Source organism: Mobula birostris, chromosome 7 (genome assembly GCF_030028105.1).
Source record: "Mobula birostris isolate sMobBir1 chromosome 7, sMobBir1.hap1, whole genome shotgun sequence".
Lineage (NCBI taxonomy): Eukaryota > Metazoa > Chordata > Chondrichthyes > Myliobatiformes > Myliobatidae > Mobula > Mobula birostris.
The window spans coordinates 2,098,830-2,125,391 of NC_092376.1; the positions used below are offsets into that span (position 1 = coordinate 2,098,830).

Sequence of the window (26,562 nt, forward strand, 5' to 3'; positions counted from 1 at the left end):
AGAGTGGGATCAGACCCTTGGCTTCTCTCAGTAATCCCCCCCCGCCACCTCTCCGTTCACTCTCCCCACAGGAGTGTACAGCAGGGAGCTTGGAACACTTCCAATTCTTCCACCTACCCAGTTAAGGGGTCTGCAGCAGAGACAGCAAAGGGAGACAGAACTCACCTGGAAGGTAAAGCTAGTTAGCCGTAGCAGACCAGTCCTTCAGCCCTTTGAATTTATGCTCTCAGGATAATTTTGTTGTTCTGTGTTGATCCCGTACAACCTCTTCCGTCTCTCAACATCACAATTCCCTTTCTCTTATTGCTCATTTACAGCAGGCTGTAACGTGGAGGCAGGTTCATGTGAGTGAGACAGAAGGCTCTGACTACAAATCGGTGTATCAATCATTATTTACATTTTTACTGGACATCTCTAGAAACACGGCTGGCTGGCTCCTCACTAACAAGCCAATGGACCCAGTGGTGAGAAAACCACCCTTCTCGAATTCCATATGTCTAGGGTCAATATGACGTGGGTCCCACCAGGCCGGGAGAGCCGGGATGTTTCAATCACCTGCACCCCAATCTAAGTGAATACTGTGGAAAAGCTGGCCACTTGTAATTACCGGTCGGCAAGACATAACAGATCGTACACTGCGTACAATTATAAAGAGAGTATATTTACAAATTTCTGCTTTATTGATCAGATAGTAGGAAAAAGAAAAGAAAAAAAATGAAAAGGGCTCATTACAGTTAACCTAGTCCAAATGTGCACGTAAGTTGAAGCTCATCTTGAAGTTGTCTTTAACTCATGCGCTGGACCCACAGTCTGGACACCACCTTCCCAATTTTGCTTGAAATCCATCTTGAGCAAACAGGCTCTCCCACGGGAGTATTGGTCCTTCCTCCTCGAAGCCATTCTTCTCCACAAAGCACCTTGTGCAACAGGGATGGCATCCTCAGCCAACTTTCTTCCCATTTTCTCCCAGCTCCAACCAAAAAGACCTCCACCCACATCAGTATCCTTCACAAAAACATCTCCACCCAGTGTTCTGCAGAACCTTCTCCCAATTCCCCATCCTGATTGGCTGACACAGCATTCCTAAGCTGAACAACATAGCCCCGTATCTTTGGCTCAAACCCAAACATGCTAAAAGCAGAACAGACTGCTCCTGCAGAACTGCTAAAATGAAATACCTACAGCACAGCAGTAAAAATCTTAACCAAGGCATTACATACAAACAATAAAAAAATTGACCTAACATTTAAGTTCCCCCAGGAACAAACACAGCACCCAGTACTATAAACCCAATAGTCACCCCCCCCCCAGTGAACTACAGTAGTCCACCAGCCTCCCTGTGCCCCAGAAGACCACCAGCCCTTCTCCAGAGTGTAATAGCCAACGAGCTGGTCCCCCACTTTATCTTACACACTCACTCCCAGTTGTGATCAGCCAGCCGAGTGATGCTCCCTGATGCATCAGGAATGTAGGCACAATCACAGTACAAGTGTCACCTTTCTTTGTGAGCAGGTAATCGAAGCCATCAGTATCAGTTCCCGGGACAGTCTGGTCCCGGAGGTGCTCAGGTGGTATATGAACAGCACCACATATCAGCTGCACCACCCCCTGGGGAGCCATGGGTAGGCCTGGTAACTGCATGTCCAATATGTACCATTCCGTGTCCTGGGAATGCTCACACTGCCATCCCACGATCCTGTTCCTGCTCACTCTCGCTTATCATACAACACTCCCTATTAGGTGGGAAATCGCTTCAGGAGTCAGGACCTTCCAATTAAACAAAAGGCACATGGGGAAATACCAGCCCTTAAAGCACTTACTCCACAGGGAGCCATGAAGACTCAAGCCCCTTAAGGCTGACACAATACTCTGGGTCGGAGTTGGCTGGAATAGACTACTCCCTCTGGGCTCCCCCCAACACAGAAAGCTGAGAAGCCAGATAATTTCCCTAAATGGTGTTTTTCCTTGTCATCAAAAGGGACTGATATTAGCAGTATCCCTTCCGCGATTAGTAAGGAGTCCTCATACAAATGCAGAGATCCGACCTGTTGGTCCAGTGTGCAAATTAAAACACCATCCCTAGGAATGTATCACAGGGTCTCCCATCACAAGGCAGCAACCACCACTTTCCCATTCTGTGATGCAGGGAGATAGAAACACACTCACTCCTGATTGGTCACTGGGTGTTTAGACACAACAAAACGAAAACTACAAGAATTGCTCCCCAAATGCCTATGTCCCTTTGAAATGTTGCCCAAATCCCCTCCACATCCACTCTAATAAAGGCCTTTCACCATTCGATAGGTTTCAATTAAGTCACCCCCTCATTCTTTTGAGTTCCAGTGAGTTCAGGCCCAGAGCCGTCAAATGCTCTTCACATGACAAACCATTCAATCCTGGGATAATTTTGTGAACTTCCTCTGAACCCTCTCCAGTTTCACCACTTCCTTTTGAAGATAGCTATATGGACAGGAAAGAAATGGAGGGTTATGGGCTGAGTGCAGGTCGGTGGGACTAGGTGAGAGTAAGAGTTCGGCACGGACTAGAAGGGCTGAGATGGCCTGTTTCCGTGCTGTAATTGTTATATGGTTATATAAGGGGCCCAAACCTGCTCACAATACTCCAAGTGAGGCCTCACCAGTGCTTCATAAAGTTTCACTATTACATCCTCGCTTTTATATTCTTGTCCTCTTGAAAAATGCTAACATGGCATTTGTCTTCTTCACCACGGACTCAACCTGCAAGTTAACCTGTAGGGAATCCTGCACAAATACCCTGACACGAGGAAATTTGCAGATGCTAGAAATTCAAGCAACACACACAAAATGCTGGTGGAACGCAGCAGGCCAGGCAACATCCATAGGAAGAAAATCTCTTTGTGCCTCAGATTTTTTATATTTTCTCTCCATTTAGAAAATAGTCAACCTTTTCATTTCTTCTACCAAAGTGCATGCCTGTACACTTCCTGACATTATTCCATCTGCCACATTTTTTGCCCATTCTCTTAATCTGGCTAGGTCTTCTGTAGCCTATTTCCTCAAAACTATCTGCCCTTCCATCTATCTTCATATTGTCTGCAAACTTTGCAACAAAGTCATCAATTCCATCATCCTAATCATTGACATAAAATGTAAAAAGAAGCCAGCCCAGACTCCTGAGGAACATCACTAGGCACCGGCAGCCAACCAGAAAAGGCTCCCTTTATTCCCACTCTTTGCCTGCTGCCAGTCAGCCACTGCTTTATCCATGCTAGAATCTTTCCTGTAATACAATGGGCTCATGGCACCTCCTTAGATGCCCTGACTATTGTAACACTGCCCTTCTGGCATGCATTTTCTATCTCCAGTTGCAATTTGTAGTCCACATCCTTACTACTGTTTGGGGACCTGTATACATCTCCCATCAGGGTCTTTATACCTCTGCAGTTCCTTAGCTCTATCCACAATGATTCAACACCTTCTGACCCTATGTCATGTCTTTCTAGTGATTTTTTACCAACAGGACAACACCACCACTCAGCCTTCCTGCCTGTCCTTTTGATACCATGTGTATCCTTGGACATTGCGCTCCCAGCTATAATCTTCTTTCAGCCATGATTCAGTGATGCCTACAACATCATACCTGCCTATCTGTAACTATGCTGCAAGTTCATCTACCTTTTTCTATATACTGAGCACATTCAGATATAACACCTTCAGTCTTCTATTCACCCTTTGATTTTGTCTGCCTTTTACGTTGCAACTCATCCTGTTGACTGCAATTTTGCCCTATCAACAGCTTCTCCTCAATATGCATTGTCTCTGTTTGTAAACCAGCTACCTCATCTTCAGCACTATCATCTGCCTTTCCTCTGATGCTTCTTGCATTGAAATATATGTAGCTCAGGACACTAGTTGCACCATGCTCAAACTTTTGACTCCTAACTTTGTCTGAGATCTTACCAACAAGTGTCTCCAAAACCTCTCCACTAACTGTTCTGGCTCACTGGTTCCCATCCCCCTGCAACTCTAGTTCAAACCCCACCGTGCAGCATTAACAAACCTTCCCACTCGGGTATTAGTCCCCCTCCAGTTCAGGTGCAAACTGTCCCTCCTGAACAGATTGCAACTTCTCTGGAATAGAGCCCAGTGATCCAAAAATCTTATGTCCTCCTTCCTACACCAACTCCTAGCCACATATTAAACTGTATAATATTTCACAGTTCTGGCCTCACCAGCACGTGGCATGTGTAGCAATCCTGAGATCACAACCCTGGAGGTCCTACCCTTTAACTTAGCACCCAACTCCGTGAACTCTCTCTTCAGAACCTTGTCATTTATCCCACCCATGTCACTGGTACCTACATGGACCATGACTTCTGGCTGTTCACTCTCCCACTGAAGAATGCTGATGACTCGATTCAAGGTATCCCAGCACCTGACACCCAAAAGGCAACACACCATTTGGAAATCTTGTTCTCACCCATCCTGTCTGTTCCCCCAGCTAACAAATCCCCCAACACCACAGCACGCCTGTTCTGCCCACTTCTGTTCTGAGTCACAGAGGCAGACTCAGTGCCTTAGATCCAACCACTGTGACTTTGCTCTGTTAGGTCATTTCCCCCTGACAGTATCCAAAGTGATATACCTGTTGTTGAGGGGGATGGCCACAAGGGTACTCTGCACTGGCTCCTTCACCCCTTCCCCCTTCCTGACTGTCACCCAGTTTCCTGTGTCCTGCACCTTGGGTGTAACTACCTCTCAATCTGTCCTATCTATCACTCCCTCGGCCTCCCGAATGATCTGGAGTTCATCCAGTTCCAGCTCCAGCTCCTTAACATGATTGTTAGAAGCTGCGGCTGGATGTTCTTCTCACAGTTGCAGTTGTCAGGGGTGTTGGAAGTCTCCCTGCCTTCCCACATCCTGCAAGAGAGCATTATACTATCCTGTTTGTCATCTCTACTGTCCTAGTTGAACAGATATAAAGAGGAGAAGGAAAAAAACTTCAGCTTTCCTTTCCTTTGATTTCTCTGAATGAAACTTCTCTTTGCTGAATCCTGGAAGAGCTAAAGCCTTAAGATCACTCTTTATTTCCACATGTTCCTCAAAGAATCACAGTAGCTTCACATGATGTAGATGTTGGAGATGCCAGACCCATAAAGCAATATCCATATTGGATGAAGATGGAAAAATGTGCACTTGCTGAACAAGCAATTAAGTATATGTTAGAGAATAATATTATTAGACCTTCTACTTCAATTTGGGGTTCATCTTGTGTCATGGTACCTAAACCAGATGGTAGTATTCGGTTTTGTACTGATTACTGGAAGGTGAATGCTGTAACAAAAACAGATGCGTATCCAATCCCTAGGTTAGGTGATTGTGTGGACAAAGTTGGAAAAGCACAGTTCCTTACAAAGATTGATTTGTTAAAAGGGTATTGGTGTGTTCCACTGACGGATAGAGGTAGAGAGAATTCTGCATTTGTAACACCTTCTGGATTATATGAATATAATATTCTACCGTTTGGACTGAAGAATGCACCAGGAACTTTCCAGAGAATGATTAATTCTGTGATTCATGGATCAAAAGATACAGATGCCTATATTGATAATTTAGTTACAGGAAATGATACTTGGGAAGCACATATTACTGCAGTGGAGAAACTATCTGAAAGGCTTTCAAAAGCTAACCTAACTATTAACTTAGCTAAAAGTGAATTTGGTCATGCCACTGTCACCTACCTTGGTTATGTTGTGGGTCAATGTAGATTAGCTCCTGTTCAGGCAATTTTAGAGGTACCCACTCCAAGTGGTAAGAAAACTCTCAGAAGATTCTTGGGAATGGTAGAATATTACCAAAAATTTTGTAAGAATTTTGCTGACATTGCCCTTCCATTAACTAACCTCTTGAAGAAGGGTGAAAAGTTTGTGTGGATAGTGCTTTGTCGGGGGCATTTGATAAATTGAAAACTATGCTATGTCATCAACCTGTGCTCAGGTCACCTGACTTTGAAAACCCATTTTCAAAGCTGTGGACGCCAGTGATGAGGCTGCAGGAGCAGTGTTACTCCAAAGGGATGATGGTGATGAGGTTGATCGTCAGGTAGCTTACTTTTCTAAGAAATTTAATGAGCATCAAAGAAATTATTCAACCATAGAAAAGGAATTATTATCTCTTGTTTTGGCTTTACAACATTTTGATGTGTATGTTGGTGCAACTCATAGTTTGCACTGATCATAATCCATTAGTATTTTTGAGTAAGGTGAAAAACAAAAATAGAAGGTTACTGAATTGGAGTTTGATGTTACAGGAGTATAATATTTTGATAACTCATATTAAAGGCAAAGATAATGTGATTGCTGACTGTCTGTCCTAATGAATTTACGATGTTTTTTTGAGTGGAATTTTAATATTTATAACACTCTGACTGTATATTAGTTTGTAAGGTGTTGTATGATAATTCTATGTATATTATGTATGTTGTAGATTTTATACATTTGTATGTTTTTTGCAAATATTTGTTAAAATTTTACTCATGATAGATCAAAATTTTCCCTTTTGGGGGAAGGTGTTACATGCCCACAGTTTGATCATGGGGCAGTGGGATGATGTAATGGTCTTGTGAGTGGGATGATGTAATTGTCTCATGACCGTGGGGTGATGTTATGTCATGTGATGGCATGTCCCCTATGGTATTTAAGGAAGCCCGCCAAAATGTGACGCAGTTTTTACTTTCTATTTTAAGGTACAAACACGTTGTTGCCGGCAGTTTCGCCAATCGCTGCCAGTTTTTGTTTGTTGCACATTTGTTTTACTTTTACAGTCTAGTATTGGAGAGTGAATACCTTACCAATGTACGGGAACCCAATGGTTTGGGTAAAGTTAATGACATTTGGTGTTTTGGTAGCGATCGACTGTTTGGAATTGGAATCATCTGGGAAATTGTGGCATGCACGTTTGAGTTAAACCCCTGCAAGGTCAGGACGGTTTGCACAGTGTCTACCCTCCAGCCAAAAGGTAAGTTAATTTATGACTTCATTTCTTTGTGATTCCTTTGGACAAAGCATCGCTCGACGGTGATCGGCAGATTCGTTATTTTCTTATTGTTGCTGCAGTAAAGTCTCTCCTTAAAGTCTGTAAACATCTCTAGGACTTTTCAACTTACTACTTTAAGACTGTGTTTGAATTAACCCCTTTTAGAAGTATTTCTAAGTTCGACTGTTTGTTCGATATAGCCGTATAACAGTTAATGTCCAGTTAAACTAGTTTGTTTACTTTTTTATGTTTTTGAGTAGAGGTTAATAAATATTGCGGTTTGTTTATAAAACCTGACTCAATTTCATATCCATTGTTGCTGGACACGTGACAGTACCAATGGCATAGGAAGGAAAAGCAAAGAGGCCCTGAAAAGAGAATTTAGAGAGCTTGGTAGAAAGCTGAGAAGCAGCACCTCCCAGGTAGTAATTTCAAGATTGCTGCCGTGCCACACACCCGCGAGGGTAGAAACAGGATAATTTGGCAAATTAAAGCGTGCCTGAGAAGTTGGTGCAGGGAGCAGGGCTTCAGATTCTTGGATCATTGAGATCTCTTCTCTTCAGAACAGAGGTATGGAAGAATTTTTTTAGCCAGAGAGTAGTGAATCTGTGGAATGCTCTGCCACAGACTGCGGTGGAGGCCAAGTCCATGCGCATATTTAAGGAGGAAGTTGATCGTTTCCTGATTGGTCAGGGCATCAAAGGATATGGTGAGAAGGCAGGTGTATGGTGTTGAGTGGGATCCAGGATCAGCCATTCTGCTCCGATGTCTTATGGTCTTCTGGGGGAGGTATGATTTGTTCAAAAGTGACAGGTTGCACCTGAACCGAGGGGGACCAATATTCTCATGGGCAGGTTTGTTAGAACCATTGGGGAAGGTTTGAACTAATTTGGTGGGGGGTGTTCCCAGAGTGAAGGGACTCAGGATGATAAAAAAGCAAAGATACCATGGATTCAGACTGTCAGGAAGGTCAGGCAGATGATAGGACAAAAATTGCAGCCAGCACGGTGAGTATCAGTACATTAGGGATGCAGAATGAAAAAGGGTAGCAAATACAGTTCTGATCTGAATGCACGGAGTATAAGGAATAAGGTGGATGATCTTGTTGCACTATTACAGATTGTCAAGTATGATGTTGTGGCCATTACTGAATCGTGGCTGAAGGATGGTTGTAGTTGGGAGCTGAATGTCCAAGGATACACATTGTATCAGAGGGATAGGAAGGTAGGCAGAGAGGGTGACGTGGTTCTATTGGTAAAGAATGGTATCAAATCAGTAGAAAGTTGTAACATAGGATCGGAAGATGTTGAGTCCTTGTGGGTTGAGTTAAGAAACTGCAAGGGTTAAAGGACCCTGATGGCAGTTATATTCAGGCCTCCCAACAGTAGCTGGGAGGTGGACCACAGATTACAACAAGAAATAGAAAAGTTGTGTAAAAGGGCAATGTTATGGTAGTCATGGGAGATTTTAACATGTAGGTCGATTTGGAAAATCAGGTTGGAAATGGATCTCAAGGGAGTGAGTTTGTTAAATGCCTACGAGATGGCTTTTTAGAGCAGTTTGTTATTGAGCCTACTAGGGAATCAGCTATACTGGATTGGGTGTTATGTAATGAACCAGAGGTGTTTAGAGATCTTAAGGTAAAAGAACCCTTAGGAGCCAGTGATCACAATATGATTGAGTTCAACTTGAAATTGAAATTAGGGAGAAAGGAAAGTCTAACGTAGCAGTATTTCAGTGGAGTAAGGGAAATTACGGTGGTGTGAGAGAGGAGTTGGCCAAAGTAAATTGGAAGGAGCTGCTGGCAAGGATGTCAGCAGAGCAACAATGGTGTGTGTTTTTGGGAAAAATGAAAACAGGCAGGATAGATGTATTCCAAAAACAAATAAATACTCAAATGGCAGAACAGTACAACCGTGGCTGACAGGGGAAGTCAAAGCTAATGTAAAAGCAAAGAGAGGCCATACAGCAAAGCAAAAAATGAGTGGTAAGACAGAGGATTGGGCAGCTTTTAAAACCCTACAGAGAGCAACTAAAAGAATCATGAGGAGTGAAAATATGAAATATGGTAGCAAGCTAGCAAACAATATCAAAGTGGGTAGGAAAAGCTTTTTTCAAGTATGTAAAAAAAAGAGGTGAGAGTGGCTATAGGACCACTAGAAAATGAGGCCGGAGAAATGGCAGATGAACTAAATGAGTACTTTGCATCAGTCTTCACTGTAGAAGGCACTAGAATTGTGCCAGGTATTGAAGGGTGTGAGGGAAGAGAAGTGAGTGCAGTTATTATTACGAGGGAGAAGGTGCTCAAAAAGCTGAAAGACCTAAAGGTACATAAATCACCTAGGCCAGATGAACGGCACCCTAGGGTTGTGAAGGAGGCAGCAGTAGAAATTGTGGAGGCTTTGGTAATGATCGTTCAGAAAATTTTGGACTCGGGCACTCGGGCATGATGCCAGACAACTGGAAAATTGCAAATGTCACTCCACTCTTTAAGGAGGAAGGCAGCAGAAAGCAAGTTATAGACAAGTATGTCTGACCTCAGTGGTTGGGAAGACATCGGAGTCAATTGTTAAGGATGAAGTTGTGGAGTACTTGGCGACACAGGACAAGATACGACAAAGTCAGCATGGTTTCCTTAAGGGAAATTTTGCCTGATGAACCTATTGGAATTCTTTGAGGAAATTACACATGGGATAGATAAAGGGGATGTATATTTGGACTTTCAGAAGGCTTTGACAAGATGCCACACATGAGGCTGCTACCAAGTTAAGAGCCCATGGTATTACAGGAAAGTTACTAACATGGTTAGAGCATTGGCTGATTGGTAGGAGGCAAGCGAGTGGGAATAAAAGGATCCTTTCCTGGTTGGCTGCCAGAGACTAGTGGTTTTCCTTAAGGGTTGATATTGGGACCACTTCTATTTATGCTGTATATCAATGATTTAAATGATGGAATAGATGGCTTTGTTGCCAAGTTTGCAGATGATCTGAAAATTAGTGGAGGCACAGGTAGTGTTGAGGAAACAAGTAGGATGCAGAAGGACTTAGACAGATTAGGAGAATGGGCAAGAAAGTAGCAAATGAAAGACAATGTTTGAAAATGCAAAGTCATGCACTTTGGGAGAGAATTTGAGGGAAAGGGAGCGACAGGGAGGTGCGGGGGCAAGGTGGGGGAGAGGAACAAGGCATTGGGAGTAAAATGGCATGGGAGTGGGGGGGGGGTTGGAGAGGGGAGGGAACAATAATGGAATGAACATTACCCGAGCTCCTAGGCACCCGAAATGTCCAGTGATGACTTGCCCTGCTCCTGGAATGAAGCAGATTTCCATCAACAGATTTTTCCACCAATCTCCCTCACTTCTATGTACATCCCACCCCCCTCAGCTTTCCCAGCAGGTCATACTGTTCCCTCCCACCTCTAGAGATCTGGGATTGATCCCACTTTCAGGAAACCATCTCTGGGACTCTCTGTTCTACAATCCCCATGGATCTGACATTTATTGTGTTTAAGCTGCCCTGTGAAATCGCCTTGTCTGAGTGAAACTCCATATGTCCCCTCTTGGCCCACTTTCCGTCATTGACTCATAGAACACAGCAGCTCAGAAACTGGCCCTTTGGCCCATCTAGTCCATGCTAAAATATTAATCTGCCCTGTACCAGGACCATAGTCCTCCATACCCCTCCCAACCATGTACCTATCCAAATTTCTCTTAACTTAAACATACAATTTTACAGCACATTCCAGGCCCTTTGGCCCACAATGTTGTGCCAACCATGTAACCTACTCTAGAGAAGGTCTAGAAGTTCCATAGTGCATAGTCCTCTATTTTTCTAAGCTTCTTGTACCGATCTAAGAGGCTCTTAAAATACCCTATTGTATCTGCTTCCACCACCGTCACTGGCAGTGCATTCCACACACCCACCAATCTATGTGTGAAAAACCTACCCTGACATCCCTTTGGTACCTATTTCCAAGCACCTTAAGACTATGTCCCCTCACGTTAGCCATTTCAGCCTTGGGAAAAAGTCTCTGACTATCCACACGATCAATGCCTCTCATCATCTTATACACCTCTATCAGGTCACCTCTCATCCTCTGTCGCTCCAAGGAGAAAAGGCCGAGTTCACTCAATCTGTTCTCATAAGGCATGCTCCCCAATCCAGGCAACATCCTTGTAAATCTCCTCTGCACCCTTTCTATAGTTTCCACACCCTTCCTGTAGTGAGGTGAACACAGTACTCCAAGTGTGGTCTGACCAATGTTTTATATAGCTGTAACATTACCTCATGGCTCTTGAACTCAATCCCAAGGTTGATAAATGTCTTCTTGACAACATTGTCAACCTGTGCATCAGCTTTGAGCGTTCTATCGACACAGACCCTAAAATCTCTCAGATCCTCCACACTGCCAAAAGTCTTACCATTTACATTGTATTCTGTGTTCAAATTGGACCTATCAACATGAACCACTTCACACTTATCTGGGTTGAAGTCCATCTGCCACTTCTCAGCCCAGTTCTGCATCCTATCAATGTCCCGTTGTAACCTCTGACAACCCTCCAAATTATCCACAACATCCCCAACTTTTGTGTCATCAGCAAACTTACTAACCCACCCTTCTACTTCCTCATCCATGTCATTTATAAAAATCACAAAGAGGAACAGTCCCAGAACAAATCCCTGCAGAACACCACTGGTCACTGACCTCCATGCAGAATGTGAACCATCTACAACCACTCTTTGCCTTCTGTCGGCAAACCAATTCTGGATCCACAAAGCAAGGTCTCCTTGGATCCCATGCCTCCTTACTTTCTAGAGGAGCCTTGCATGGGGAACCTTATTAAATACCTTACTGAAATCTATATCCACAACATCCACTGCTCTACCTTTATTAATGTGTTTTGTTACATTCTCAAAGAATTCAATATGGCTTGTAAGGCATGACCTGCCCTTGACAAAGCCATGCTGACTATCCCTAATCAGATTATGCCTCTCCAAATGCTCATCAATCCTCCCTCTCATAAGAACATAAGAAATAGGAGCAGGAGTAGGCCATCCGGCCCATCAAGCCTGCCCCACCATTTAATAAGATCATGGCTGATCTGTCCATAAACTCAGCTCCATTTACCTGCCTTTTCCCAATAACCCTCACTTCCCCTACTATGTAAAAATCTATCTAACTGTATCTTAAATATATTTAGTGAAGAAGCCTCAACTGCTTCCCTGGGCAAAGAAATCCACAGATTCACCACTCTCTGGGGAATAACAGTTTCTCCTCATCTCCGTCCTAAGTCTTCTTCCCTGAATCTTGAGGCAATGTCCCTTAGTTCTAAGATCCTCAGGATCTTCTCCAACAACTTGCCTACAAATGAAGTCAGACTCACTGGTCTATAATTTCCTGGACTATCTCTACTCCCTTTCTTGAACAAGGGAACAATATTTGCAACCCTCCAATCCTCCAGTACTTCTCCTGCCCCTATTGATGACGCAATGATCATCGCGATCTCCTCCCTCACTTCCCACAGTAGCCTGGGGTATATCTCATCTGGTCCCAGTGATTTATTGAACTTGATGCTTTTCAAAAACTCTAGCACATCCTCTTTCTTAATGTCTATATGCTCAAGCATTTCAGTCTGCTGTAAGTCATCCCCACAATCGCCGAAGTCCTTTTCTCTGGTGAATACTGAAGCAGAGTATTCATTAAGTGGCTCCGCTACCTCCTCTGACTCCATGCACACGTTTCCTCTCTCGCACCTGATTGGTCCAATTCCCACACGGCTCATCTGCTTGCTCTTCACATATAGGATGCCTTGGGGCTTTCCATTATTCTGCTCATCAAGGCCCTCTGATGGCCCCTTCTGCTTCCCCTAATTCCATTCTTAAACTCCTTCCAAGCAACCTTGTAATTTTCCAGAGCTCTGACTGTATCTTGTTTCTTGAACCTTTCATAAGCTTTTCTTTTCTTAACTAGATTTTCTACAGGCTTTGTACACAGTGGTCCTTTAACCCTGCCAGCCTTTCCCTGTCTCAATGGAACATATCTGCACAGAACTCCATGCAAATGTTCCCTGAACATTTGCCACATTTCTGCCGTGCATTTCCCTGAGAACATCTGCTCCCAATTTATGCTTCCAAGTTCCTGCCTAATATCATCATATTTCTCCCTACCCCAATTAAATGTTTTCCCAAAGTGTCTGTTCTTATCCCTCTCCAGCATTATGGTAAAGGAGATAGAGTTGTGATCTCTACCTTCAAAATGCTCTCCCACTGAGAGATCTGACACCTGACCAGGTTCATTTCCCAATACCAGATCAAGAACAGCCTCCCTCTAGTTGGCTTATCTACATATTGCATCAGGAAACCTTCCTAAACACACCTAATAAACTCCACCCCATTGAAACCCCTTGCGCTAAGGAGATGGCAATCAATACTAGGAAAGTCTAAATCTCCCCTCACGACATTATTGCAAAGTTCCAGAATCTGCCTCCCTATCTGCTCCTCGATGTCCCTGTTACTATTAGGGGGGGTCTATAAAAAACACGCAGTAGAATTACCGGAAGAGGTGGAGTGAAGTTAAGATGGCGCTAAACAGCAACTCTTCTGCTTGCATCTTCAGAAACAGCTCTATTTCCATCTTTAATATCTTTATTTTTCCCTTTCAGGGTTCTTCGGAAGACCCTGACCTGGAGTTACATGCAGACTTTGGTTCTTTGCGGGAATGGGACCCATTCTCAGGGTTTCATAGCCGACCCTTGTTGTTCGGCACACCAAGGGCTCAGCCTAAGAGTCCGGCTCGGATTTGGAAGCCTAGGATCTTGAGGCTCTGGAGAAGGGCGGATTGAGGGTCGGTGTCACAGCAGGAGACCCCTGTGTCATCAGGGGAGTCGGGATATCTGCTGTGTGCCCGAAGACCCAAGATCTTTGAAATCTTCAGGCTCAGAGCTCGAAATAAAGCGATGTAACGGACTTCTAACATCGTAAACCAGTGAGTTGTTTGTTATGTCTCCCTGCTTGCTGAGAAAGAGAGAGCCTGTGGTGTGTTGTCTACTGGATGAAACGTGAAGATCTTGGGGTAACTGCAAGCCTGTGTCTTTGCTCACGCTTGAGCGCTGGCTGGCGGGTGCTATTGCTTGTTTTTGCCGGTGGGGGGGGATTGTAGTTCGCTGCCGCTTACACGTGAGAAGGAGGGAGCTGCAGGGGGACTTTGTGGTTCTAACGTTTAACTGTCGTTCATTCTTTGGGGCACTTCTCTGTTTTCTTGGATGTTTGGGAAGAAAAAACATTTCAGGATGTATATTGTATACATTTCTCTGACATTAAATTTGACCTTTGAACCTTTGAATTATTGCCCCTTTCCTATTTCTGCCTTCAATCACATTGGCTTAGTAGACCATCGCTCCATGACTTCCTCCTTTTCTTGCAGACGTGACACTATCCCTAATTAGTAACGCCACACCCCCAACTCTTTGGCCTCCCTCTCTGTTGTTTTCGAAACAACTAAAGCCTGGCACATTCAGCAGCCATTCCTGCTCCTGAGACATCCAAGTCTCTGTAATAGCCATGACGTCACAGTTCCACATATTGATCCATGCTCTTAAATGTTGAAATTGAGCCTAGACCACCATGTTCCACACTCTCATCACCCTCTGAGTGAAGAAATTCCCCCTCATATTCTCCTTAAACAATTTACCTTTCACCCTTAACCCATGACATCTAGTTCTAGTCTCACCAACATCAGTGGAAAAAGCCTATTTGTATTTACCCTATCTATACCTCTCATAATTTTGTATACCTCCATCAAATCTCCCCTCATTCTCCTATGCCCCAGGGAATGAAGTCCGAACCTTTTCAACCTTTCCTTCTAAGCCAGGTCCTCAAATCCAATGAACATCCTTGTAAATTTTCTCTGCATTCTTTCAATCTTGTTTACATCCTTCCTGTAGGTAGGTGGCTCGATCTGCACACAATACTCCAAATTAGGCCCCACAACAATGTCCTCTGCAGCTTCAACATAACATCCCAACTGCTGTACTCAATACTTTGATTCATGAAGGCCAATGTGACAAAAGCTTTCTTTACAACTCTATCTACCTGTGACGCCACTTTCAATGAATTATAGACCTGTATTCCCAGATCCCTCTGTTCTACCACACACCTGAGTGCCCACTGTGAAAGACCTGTCCTAGATGGTTCTCCCAAAGTGCAACACCTCGCACTTGTCTGCATTAAATTCCATCTGCCATTTTTCAGCCCATTTTTCCATCTGGTCCAGATCTCGCTGCAAGCTCTGATAGTCTTCCTCACTGTCCACTACAGACTTGGTGTTATCTCAAATGTACTGATCATAACTGCTAACATGTACTTCACTGGGAGGTAGATTATCAAACTGCTCTTCAATCTGACCCAGTCTATCAACACTACTTTAAATAAAAACTTTGCAAAACACTTGTTATTCTCTCCAATAGCGCGTGCTCAGTGTCTGAGCACCCACTACCTTCAACCAGGGCAGCTACACCTCCTCCAGGCCAGACACTCCGAGGAGTTTGTATGTTATCCGTGTGACAGTGTGGGTTTCCCCCAAAATTCCAAAGACGTGGGAGTTATTAGATTAATTGGTCACATGGGTGTAATGTGGCAGCATGGTCTCGTTTTTTAATTGTATTTATCCTTTATCTAGAGACAGTGTGGACTAAGCACTTCCAGCCCTTCAAGCTATGCAGGCTCAGCAACCCCCATACCCTGATCACGGGACAATTGACAATGAACAATTAACCTGCCTGGTATGTCTTGGACTGTAGGAGGAAACCAGAATACCTGGAGGAAACACTCACATTCACAGTTAGGATGTGCAGGTATCCCTTATAGAGGGATGCCAGGATTAAACTCTGACTCCTTGAGCCGTGATAGTTTTACGCTAATTACTACATCACAACCTGGTATGGAAGTTGTCCTGTCCAAGACCGAAAGAAGCTGCAGAAGATCGTGAACACTGCACAGCACATCACACAAACCAATCTTCCGTCCATGGACTCACTTTACACCGCACGCTGTCGGAGCAGTGCTGCCAGGATAATCAAGGACACGACCCACCCAGCCAACACACTTTTCGTCCCTCTTCCCTCCGGGAGAAGGCTCAGGAGCTTGAAGACTCGTACAGCCAGATTTGGGAACAGCTTCTTTCCAACTGTGATAAGACTGCTGAGCGGATCCTGACCCGGATCTGGGCCGTACCCTCCAAATATCCAGACCTGCCTCTCGGTTTTTTTGCACTACCTTACTTTCCATTTTTCTATTTTCTATTTATGATTTATAATTTAAATTTTTAATATTTACTAACCTTAATTATTTTTAATATTTAATATTTGTAATCCAGGGAGTGTGAAGCGCAGAATCAAATATCGCTGTGATGATTGTACATTCTAGTATCAATTGTTTGGCGACAATAAAGTATAAGGTACTGTGGTCCCCGTGGATGGTCCAGTTATTGTGCCCTATCACAAATAAATTAACTTGAAATCTACTGACAGGACAGCACCCATCTCACCCTCCACGCCATCCCACCAATTCAACCCCTCACCCACACACTACGACTACTACGTCGAGTCAGGCCTGGGGGGTCGGCGTCGGGCAAAACCCACACACTAGAGGCAATTAACCCCCCCAGCCCTGTGCATTGTCGGGATGTGTGAAGGAACTCACTGACTTGGAATAGTGTGTTCAGTTCTGGTCGCCTCTGTGCAGGAAGGATTTGGAAGATATAGGGAGGTTCAGAGGAGATTTACCAGGATGCTGTCTGGATTAGAGAGAATGTCTTGTGAGGAAAGGTTGAGTGAGCTCGGGCTGAAGGAGGATGAGAGGTGACTTGATCAAGGTGTACAAGATGATAAGAGGCATCTATAGAGTGGACAGCCAGAGACTTTTTCCAGGGTGGAATTAGCATATTTTAAGGTAATTGGAGGCAAGCATAGGGGGGATGTCAGAAGTAAGTTTTTTTTTACACAGAGGGTGGTGGGTGTGTGGAACTCACTGCCAGGGGTGGTGGTAGAGGCAGGTGCATTCGAGACATTGAAGAGACTCTTAGAGAGGTTCACGGATGATTGAAAAATGGAGGGTTATGTGGGAGGGAAGGGTTAAGTTGATCTTGAAGTAGGTTGAAAGGTCTGTATGAGATTGTGGGCCCAAGGGTCTGTACTGTGCAATGGGAGCGCCCTGGGGAATCCCACATGGTCACAGGGAGAAGGTGTGGTGAGGCAGTGGCTCTACCCTTGTGTCTCTGTCCATCCCCACTCAGATGTCTACTCAGCACTGCTACCCATGGCCCGGTCTGTGACTGATGGGAAGGCAGGGAGGAATCCTTCTTTAGCCAGTACTCACCCAGGGAAGAAGAGCGAGAGAGCCACAACCAAGCAGAGGCACAGGTCTCCGAGCAGTAGCTTCATGTTGGTTCAGAGGTACAGCCTGCACTGAGGGAACGGGGCTGGGGCCATATATATACCCCCTCACCCAATGCAAACATGGCTCAGAGCCAGAACAAACTGTCCCCAGTGCTTGGACTCTTTCACAAGTTGTCCTCAAAGCACCAGATTCTGGACAACAAATGTCAATGGGTGTGTGTCAAGTAAACAAGTGCCTGATTTCTGAGAACAAACCATTGACACTCCTTCCTGAGTTCTCTGTGCCTCTGTCTGTGTGGGGAGCACGGAGCGTATCGGCAGATCACGGTGTCTAGCACCGGTCCCTGCACTCTTTCATCCTTGGCCTGTCTCCTGGGGACACGGTGATCAGGTCACAGGCAGCGCAATACAGAACATAGAACGACCCAGGCCCTTAGGCACACAGTGCTTTTAACCCTCTCCAAGATCACTTTAATCCTTCCCCCCCCCCACATAACCCTCCATTTCTCCATCATCCATGTGCCTATCTGTCCCTTCCATGTCCCGAATGTATCTGCCTCTACCACCATCTCTGACAGCGTGTTCCGCACTTCCACCACTCTCTGTGTAAAAAATCCAGCCCTGACATCCCCCTATACTTTCCTCCAGTCAGAACCAGGTTTAATGTCACTGGCACATGGAATACGAGGTGGGACAGCGGAAACCTGATTGACTGAGGACTAACCAATCAGGTGGGACGGATAACGGGAGTTGAGTATAAAGTACACAGAACATAGAAACCTACAGCACATTACAGGCCCTTCAGCCCACAATGTTGTGCCAAGCATGTAACCTACTCTAGAAACTGCCTAGAATTTCCCTACCGCATAGCCCTCTATTTCTCTAAGCTCCATGTACCTGTCTAAGAGGCTCTTATATGAGATAGATACTCTTGTATGAGTATATGTACAACCAGACTAGACGTACCTGGGCATCATCCCTGATGAAGACGGTGGAGTCAGTCATAGAAACATCGGTCAAAATCAACACTTGGACCCAGCTAGAAACCCAAAAAGAGTTTATGCGACTCAGTATTCACCAGTGAGAGGGATCATGACAATTGTGAGGACAGCATAGAAGAGCATGTCAATGTTAAGAAATAGGATGTGCTGGAACTTTAGAAAAACATTAGGATAGCTACAGTGCGTGTAAAAAGTATTTACCCCCTTTGGAAGTTTTCATGTTTTATTGTTTTACAACATTGAACCACAGTGGATTTCATTTGACTTCTTTGACACTGATCAACAGAAAAGACTCTTTGGTGTCAAAGTGAAAACAGATCTCTACAAAGTGATCTAAATTAATTACAATAAAACACAAAATAATTAATTGTATAATTACTCACCCCTTAAAGTCAGTATTTAGTAGATGCACCTTTGGTAGCAATTACAGCCTTGAGTCTGTGTGGATAGGTCTGTATCAGCTTTGCATATCTGGACACTGCAATTTTCCCCCATTCTTCTTTAAAAACTGCTCAAGTTCTGTCAGATTGCGTGGGGATTGTCGGTGAACAACCCTTTTCAAAGCCGCAAATTCTCAGTTGAATTGAGGTCTGGAGTCTGACTTGGCCATTCCAGGACATTAACTTTGTTGTTTTTAAGCCATTCCTGTGTAGCTTTGGCTTTATGCTTGGGGTCATTGTCTTGCTGGAAAACAAATCTTCTCCCAAGTTGCAGTTCTCTTGCAGACTGCATCCAGGATTTCCCTGTATTTTGCTGCAATCATTTTACCCTCTACCTTCACAAGCCTCCCAGAGCCTGCTGCAGTGAAGCATCTCCATAGCATGATGCAGCCACCACCATGCTTCACGGTAGGGATGGTGTGTTTTTGATGATGTGCGGTGTTTGGTTTATGCCAGATTTGGCATTTATTCTGATGGCCAAAAAACTTAATTTTTGTTTCATCAGACTATAGAGCCTTCTTCCAGCTGACGTCAGACCCTCCCATATGCCTTCTGGCAAACTCTAGCCGAGATTTCATGTGTTTTTTTCAACAGTGCCACTCTTTGCCACTCTCCCATAAAGCTGCGACTGGTGAAGCACCCAGGCAGCAGTTGTTGTAGTCGCAGTCTCTCCCATCTCAGCCCCTGAAGCTTGTAACTCCTCCAGAGTTGTCATATATCGCTTGGTGGCCTCCCTCATGAGTCCCCTTCTTGCACGGTCACTCAGTTTTTGAGGACCGTCTGCTCTGGGCAGATTTACAGCTGTGCTATATTCTTTCCATTTCTTGATGACTGACTTAACTGGACTCCAAGGGATATTCAGTGACTGGAAATTTTCTTGTATCCATCTCCTGACTTGTGCTTTTCAATAGCCTCTTTGTGGAGTTGTTTGGAGTGTTCTTTTGTCCTCATGGTGTAGTTTTTGCCAGGATACTGACTCACCAGCAGTTGAACCTTCCAGATACAGGTGTATTTTTACTATGATCAACTGAAACACCTTGACTGCTCACAGTGATCTCCTTTAACTAATGATGTAACTTCTAAAACCATTTGGCTGCACCAGTGATGATTTGGTGTGTCATATTAAGTGTGAATACTTATGCAATCAATTATTTTGTGTTTTACATTTGTAATTAATTTAGTCAACCTTGTAGCGATCTGTTTTCACCTTGATACAAAAGAGATCTTTTCTGTAGATCAGTGGCAAAAAATTCAAATTAAATCCACTGTTCCTTAAGGTTGTTAGAGCCAGGGGTTGGTAATGGGGACGAGTTCCCAGTATCTATTAAATGCTCCCAACAGCATGTGCCTCAAATAGCCTCTAACAACCAAGACCAGCTCCTGGTTTTCACGTGTGGCGGAACTGTTTCTATTGACAGGAGAAGGGGCAAGGGAGGGTTACTGGAGACTTAAAACCAGTCGCTTCAGGCAGATAAGGCTCATCAGCCACGGTTGGCAGCTCACCTAGGAGAAGAAAAGTTCTGATCTCAAACCTCTGCTGCCTTGTGGCTATACTCACTCATGGGGAAGCCTTCGGGAGTAAACCCCAGTTGAAAAATCCAGAGTTGGAGTCCCTAAAGCAGTCCTACATTGAGTTCACTGCTGACTGGCGGCTCCTGTGTTGCTACTGGTACCAAACTGTATTGGTCTCTACCATTTCTTTGGGTTCATCAGGTGCATGGAGAGAGGGAGCTTGCGACATCGGCAACAGCTTACTCTCCATATCGTACTGCCCAGGCTGCCTAGATAGCTAGGGTGCAATACCCATGGTCGACTCTGACCAACGGAGGCCTCAGATCCACTGTGATTCAAGCATCACACACAAAATGCTGGAGGAACTCAGCAGGCCAGGCAGCATCTGTGGAAAAAAGTACAGCCTACGTTTCAGGCCAAAACCTTCGGCATGAGGAGGTTCCTGGTGTCCCTATCCCAGTCACTTTCACAACTCCAGGATTCCCTGTTCCCCACCTGTAATGGACCTGTTGTTATCCTTCGCCTGATCCACATTTTCAATCTCCAGTACCCAGAAGATCACCCGTCTACAGACCACCAAAACTATAAGACCATAAGATATAGGAGCAGAAGTAGGCCATTCGGCCCATCAAGTCTGCTCCGCCATTCAATCATGGGCTGACCCAATTCTTCCAGTCCTCCCCACTCCCCTGCCTTCTCCCGATACCCTTTGATGCCCTGGCTAATCAAGAACCTATCTATCTCTGCCTTAAATGCACCCAATGACTTGGCCTCCGTAGCTGCTCGTGGCAACAAATTCCATAGATTTATCACTCTCTGACTACAGTAATTTCTCCATATCTCAGTTCTGAAAGGACATCCTTCAATCCTGAAGTTGTGCCCTCTTGTCCTAGAATCCCCTACCATGGGAAATAAATTTGCCATATTTAATCTGTTCAGGCCTTTTAACATTTGGAATGTTTCTCTGAGATCCCCCCTCATTCTCCTGAACTCCAGGGAATACAGCCCAAGAGCTGCCAGACATTCCCCATATGGTAACCCTCTCATTCCTGGAATCATTCTCGTGAATCTTCTCTGAACCCTCTGCAATGTCAGTATATCCTTTCTAAAATAAGGAGGCCAAAACTGCACACAATACTCCAAGTGTGGTCTCACGAGTGCCTTATAGAGCCTCAACATCACATCCCTGTTCTTATATTCTTTCCCTCTAGAAATGAATGCCAACATTGCATTCACCTTCTTCACAACCAACTCAACCTGGAGGTTAACCTTTAGGGTATCTTGCACAAGGACTCCCAAGTCCCTTTGCATTTCTGCATTTTGAATTCTCTCCCCATCTAAATAATAGAAGAAGAAGAAAGCCCTTAACTCTGAATGGAGTCATTGGGACGCTGTCATGACCGTGCTTTTTTTAGCAGGCTTTCTTATTTTTATGAGGCCGAGTTGCTAGCTCAACATTCAACCCAGTTCAGATGGAAAGCGTGCAAGGGAGCCGGCTGGATTCGAACTCGGGAGCCTTTGCTCCAAAGTCCAGCACTGATGCCACTATGCCACCAGCCGGCATAGTAATAGTCTGTCCATTTATTTCTTCCACCAAAGTGCATGACTATACACTTTCCAACACTGTATTTCATTTGCTACTTCTTTGCCCATTCCTCTAAACTATCTAAGTCTCTCTGCAGGCTCTGTTTCCTCAACACTACCTGCTCCTCCATCTATCTTTGTATCATTGGCAAATTTAGCTACAAATCCATTAATCCCATAGTCCAAATGGGATTAATGGATTTGTAGCTAAATTTGCTGATATATTGACATACATCATAAAAAGCAACGGTCCCAACACCATCCCCTGTGGAACTCCACTGGTAACCAGCAGCCAGCCAGAATAGGATCCGTTTATTCCCATTCTCTGTTTTCTGCCGATCAGCCAATGCTCCACCCACGCTAGTAACTTCTGTGGGCAAACCAATTCTGGATCCATCAAGCAAGATCCCCTTGGATCCCATGCCTCCTTACTTTCTCACTAAGCCTTGCATGGGGTACCTTATCAAATGCCTTGCTGAAATCCGTGTACACTACATCTATGGCTCTACCTTCATCAATGTGGTTAGTCAGATCCTCAAAAAATTCAATCTGGCTCGTAAGGCACGACCTACCTTTGACAAAGCCATGCTGACTATTCCTAATCATATTATGCCTCTCCAAATGTTCATAAATCCTGCCTCTCAGGATCTTTTCCATCAACTTACCAACCACTGAAGTAAGACTCACTGGTCTATAATTTGAGAAATTGTCCGAGAAAGGAAGCACATCTGCCCTGATTGGACAAGAATATTGCACTTACATACTAGATGAATCAGGAGAATATAATTCGCTTGACAGTTCACATCTGAGAGGCCACCAAGAAGATTAAGGAAGTAGGAGGCAGTCCCAATAATTACAACCTCCAGGAATCTGGTGGTTGTTTGGGAAATTGGGAGCAATGCCCTGCTTCATGGAGTGATTGTTGGTATTATAATATTGGCAGTCATTCCCTTGTGATTTCTTGTAAGGTATTTGGACCCAAAAGAAGAAGGGCATGGACAAAGGGGAAATGTTTGACCAAGGCTCTGCCGCTGTATCATTGTATAAATGTACAGACATGAATGCTTAATTTGTTTTATTATTACTGTATTTTAAACCAAAAGCTTATGAAATTATGGTGTTGTCATATAATGAAAAAAGGAAGAAGTGTGGAACTAAATTCAAAACTTTGAGATTTTTGTATATTTGATCTTATTATGTGACAAAGTGGAACCTGTATAATCCCAGAGTGTTTTGCTATAAGCTATGTCTGTATGTGGCAGAAGGCGTGTAATGTCCTGATCATTGTTCATTGTGTAACTCAGTGGACGTTGATATACTGTGTGGCCTTGAGTACTGCAACTGTGCCCCAGTGGAGGTGCTTCTCTTTGTAAGTAATGATCATGTCTTCAAACAGATCCACTCTGTTTTTTGGTTCTTTGTTATAAGACCTAGTGAAAAGTAAACAACAGTTCTCTGAGGGCAGAGGGAACTGCCCCACTCCCTGTCTACTGCAGTCTCCTCTGGCCTGTTATGAGGTAGAGAGGGAGGGGAGGTGCTCTCCTTGATTTGCCTCACTAACTCTCCAACATCTCTGTTCACTCTCCCCACAGGAATACACGATCAGACCCTCAGCATTCCCTCAGTAATCCCCCCTAGCTCTCTGTTCATTCTCCCCACAGGAGTATACGATCAGACCCTCGCATTCCCTCAGTAATCCCCTCCCCTCTCCCCATAGAACTGTGGGATCAGACACTTGGCATTCCTTTCATGATCTGTCCACTTCTATGTTCACTCTCCCCTCAGGATTGTGGGATCAGACACTTGACATTCCCTCAGTAATCCCTTCACCTCTCTGTTCGCTCTCCCCACAGGAGTGCGGGATCACTCCCATGGCCCATCTAGTCCATGCTAAACCATTTAACTTGTCTACTCCCATCGATCTGCGCTAGAACCATAGCCCTCCATTCCTCCACTGTCCATGTACTGAACCAAACCTGAAAATCAGCTTACATGTGCCACTTCCACTAGCAGTTCATTCCCCTTAAACCTTTCACCTTTCACCCCTAACCCATAACCTCCAGTTGTAGTCTCACCCAACCACTGTGGAAAAAGACTGCTTGCATTTACCCAATCTATACCCCACATAATTTTGTATTCCTCCATCAAATCTCCCCTCAATCTTAAACATTCCAAAGAATAAAGTCCTAACCTATTATTTTTCCCTCATAACTCAAGTCCTCCAACCCGGCAACATCCTTGTAAATTTTCTCTGCACTCTTCCAACCTTATTTACATCTTTCCTGTAGGTAGGTGACCAAAACTGCACACAATACTCCAAATTAGGCCTCACCAATGTCTTAACCTAACTTCAACATAACATCCCAATTTCTGTATTCAATACTTTGATTTATGAAGGCCAATGTGCCCAAAGATTTTTTTTAACGACACTATCTACCTGTGCCATCATTTTCAAAGCATAATGGACAAATGTTCTCAGATCCTTTGTTCTACCACATTCCTCAGTGCCCACAGTTCACTTGCCTTCATTAAAAAGTGACGCAACAGACTTCGAACACCATAAATCGGCGAGTTGTTTTGTTATGTCTCCCCTCTCGTTGTGAAATGGGGATATCTCTTTTCCCTTATTAGGGAGAGAGAGAGAGAGCCTGTGGTATGTTAAATTACCGGGTGAACGAGTAGTTTTTGGGGTACTGCAAGTCTGCATCTTTATTGATGCTTTGCCACACGCTAGAATAATTGGTGGGGGGTGCCGATGCTTTTTTTGCTGGTGGTGTGGGAGGGGGGGGTTTGTTGCTGCTGCTTACACCTGGGTGGGGGGAGCTGGGGGGTGTTTGGGGTTCTAACATTTAACTGTCATTCATTCTTTGGGGCACTCCTCTGTTTTTGTGGATGTCTGCAAAGAAAAAGAATTTCAGGTTGTATACTGTATACATTTCTTTGACATTAAATATACCTTTGAAATCCTATTGAATTCCATCTACCGTTTCTCAGCCCAGTTTTCCAGCTGGTCCAGCTCCCGCTGCAAGTCATGATAGCCTTTCATGCTGTCCACTACAACCCCAGTCCTGGTGTCATCTGCAGATCTGCTGATCCAGTTTACCACATTACCATCCAGATCATTCACGTGAATAACAACAACGGACCCAGCACCGATCCCTGTAGTACTCCACTAGTCACAGGCCTCCAGTCTCAGAGGCAACCATCTACTACCACTCTCTGGCCTCTCCTAGGAAGCCAATGGCTAATCTCATTTATTACCCCATCTTGAATGCCAAGCAACTGAATCTTCTTGATCAACCTCCCATGCGGGACCTTGTCAAGTTGGCCTTTCTATATTTAATATTTAATAAGATCCCCCCCCCCCACTCTTTGAAATGCCAGTGAGTACAGGCTCAGAGTTGTCAAACATTGCTCTGAGTTTCTCTAACTTGTCATTGTAGCACATGCCCTCTAGTCCAGGTAACATCCTGGTAAACCTCTTCTGCAGCCTCTCCAGAACCTCTACATCTATCCTATAATGGGATTACCAAGTCTGTCAGCAATACTCCAGACGCAGCCAAACTAGAGTTTTATAAAGCTGCAATGTAACTTCCTGACTTTTGAACTCAATGCCTTGACTAAAGGCAAGCATGTCATAAGCCTTCATAACCACCTGATCAAGCTGTGTAACCACTTTCTGGGAGCTCTGAACTTGGACCCCAGGATCCCCGTGTTCATCAGCTGTTCACCACTGTTAAGAGTCTTGCCATTAACAATATACTGTCTCCTTACATTTGATCTACCAAGATACAACTCTTCACATTGACAGAGTACTGTTTGTCAGTCTTTGTTTATGTATCATTTTTTGTAAGTGCTATTGTATTTCTTCATTTTCCTGTAAAAGTCTGCACGAAAATGAATCTCAAGGTAGCATACGTATGATCTTTCATTCTGCCATGAACATTCCAAGGAGGAGGGTTGGGCATGGGGGCATAGGGCTGACAATGAAAGCTCCAAACTCTTCATCCCTTGGAGAGGAAGCATCTTCACTGAGAGGGTGTATGAAGTCGTGAGGAGAAAGTGGAAGACACAGGGCTGATCAGCCTTCAGCCAGGACAGAGGACTCGGCTGAGCTGCTCTCAGCAGCCTCTGCCCCAGTACGGGTGATGGGCTCAGGAGGAAGGTGGCTTATGTACTTTGATCACAAAGATGCTGCCTGGCCTGCTGAGCTCCTCCAGCATTTTGTGTTTTATGCACTTGGATGATAATTTTTACTTTGACTTTAAATTTGATCTCATAGAACATAGAATAGTACAGCACAGTACAGACCCTTCAGCCCACATTGTTGTGCCGACCCTCAAACCCTGCCTCCCATATAACCTCCCACCTTAAATTCCTCCATATACCTGTCTAGTAGTCTCTTAAACTTCACTAGTGTATCTGCCTCCACCACTGACTCAGGCAGTGCATTCCACGCACCAACCACTCTCTGAGTAAAAAACCTTCCTCTAATATCCCCCTTGAACTTCCCACCCCTTACCTTAAAGCCATGTCCTCTTGTATTGAGCAGTGGTGCCCTGGGGAAGAGGCGCTGGCTATCCACTCTATCTATTCCTCTTATTATCTTGTACACC

The 26,562-nt window shown here is 44.5% G+C and overlaps 1 long non-coding RNA gene across 1 annotated transcript; it reads right to left on the reverse strand.

Annotated features, from left to right (window-relative positions):
• Positions 1 to 657: 657 nt before the first annotated feature.
• LOC140199942 (uncharacterized) lies at positions 658 to 17,473 on the reverse strand. Its single transcript, XR_011886533.1, has 3 exons — positions 17,390 to 17,473; positions 10,276 to 10,322; positions 658 to 917 (listed from the first exon to the last, which is right to left on the reverse strand). It is a non-coding gene; the product is annotated as an uncharacterized lncRNA (long non-coding RNA).
• Between the last annotated feature and the right edge of the window lie 9,089 nt (positions 17,474 to 26,562).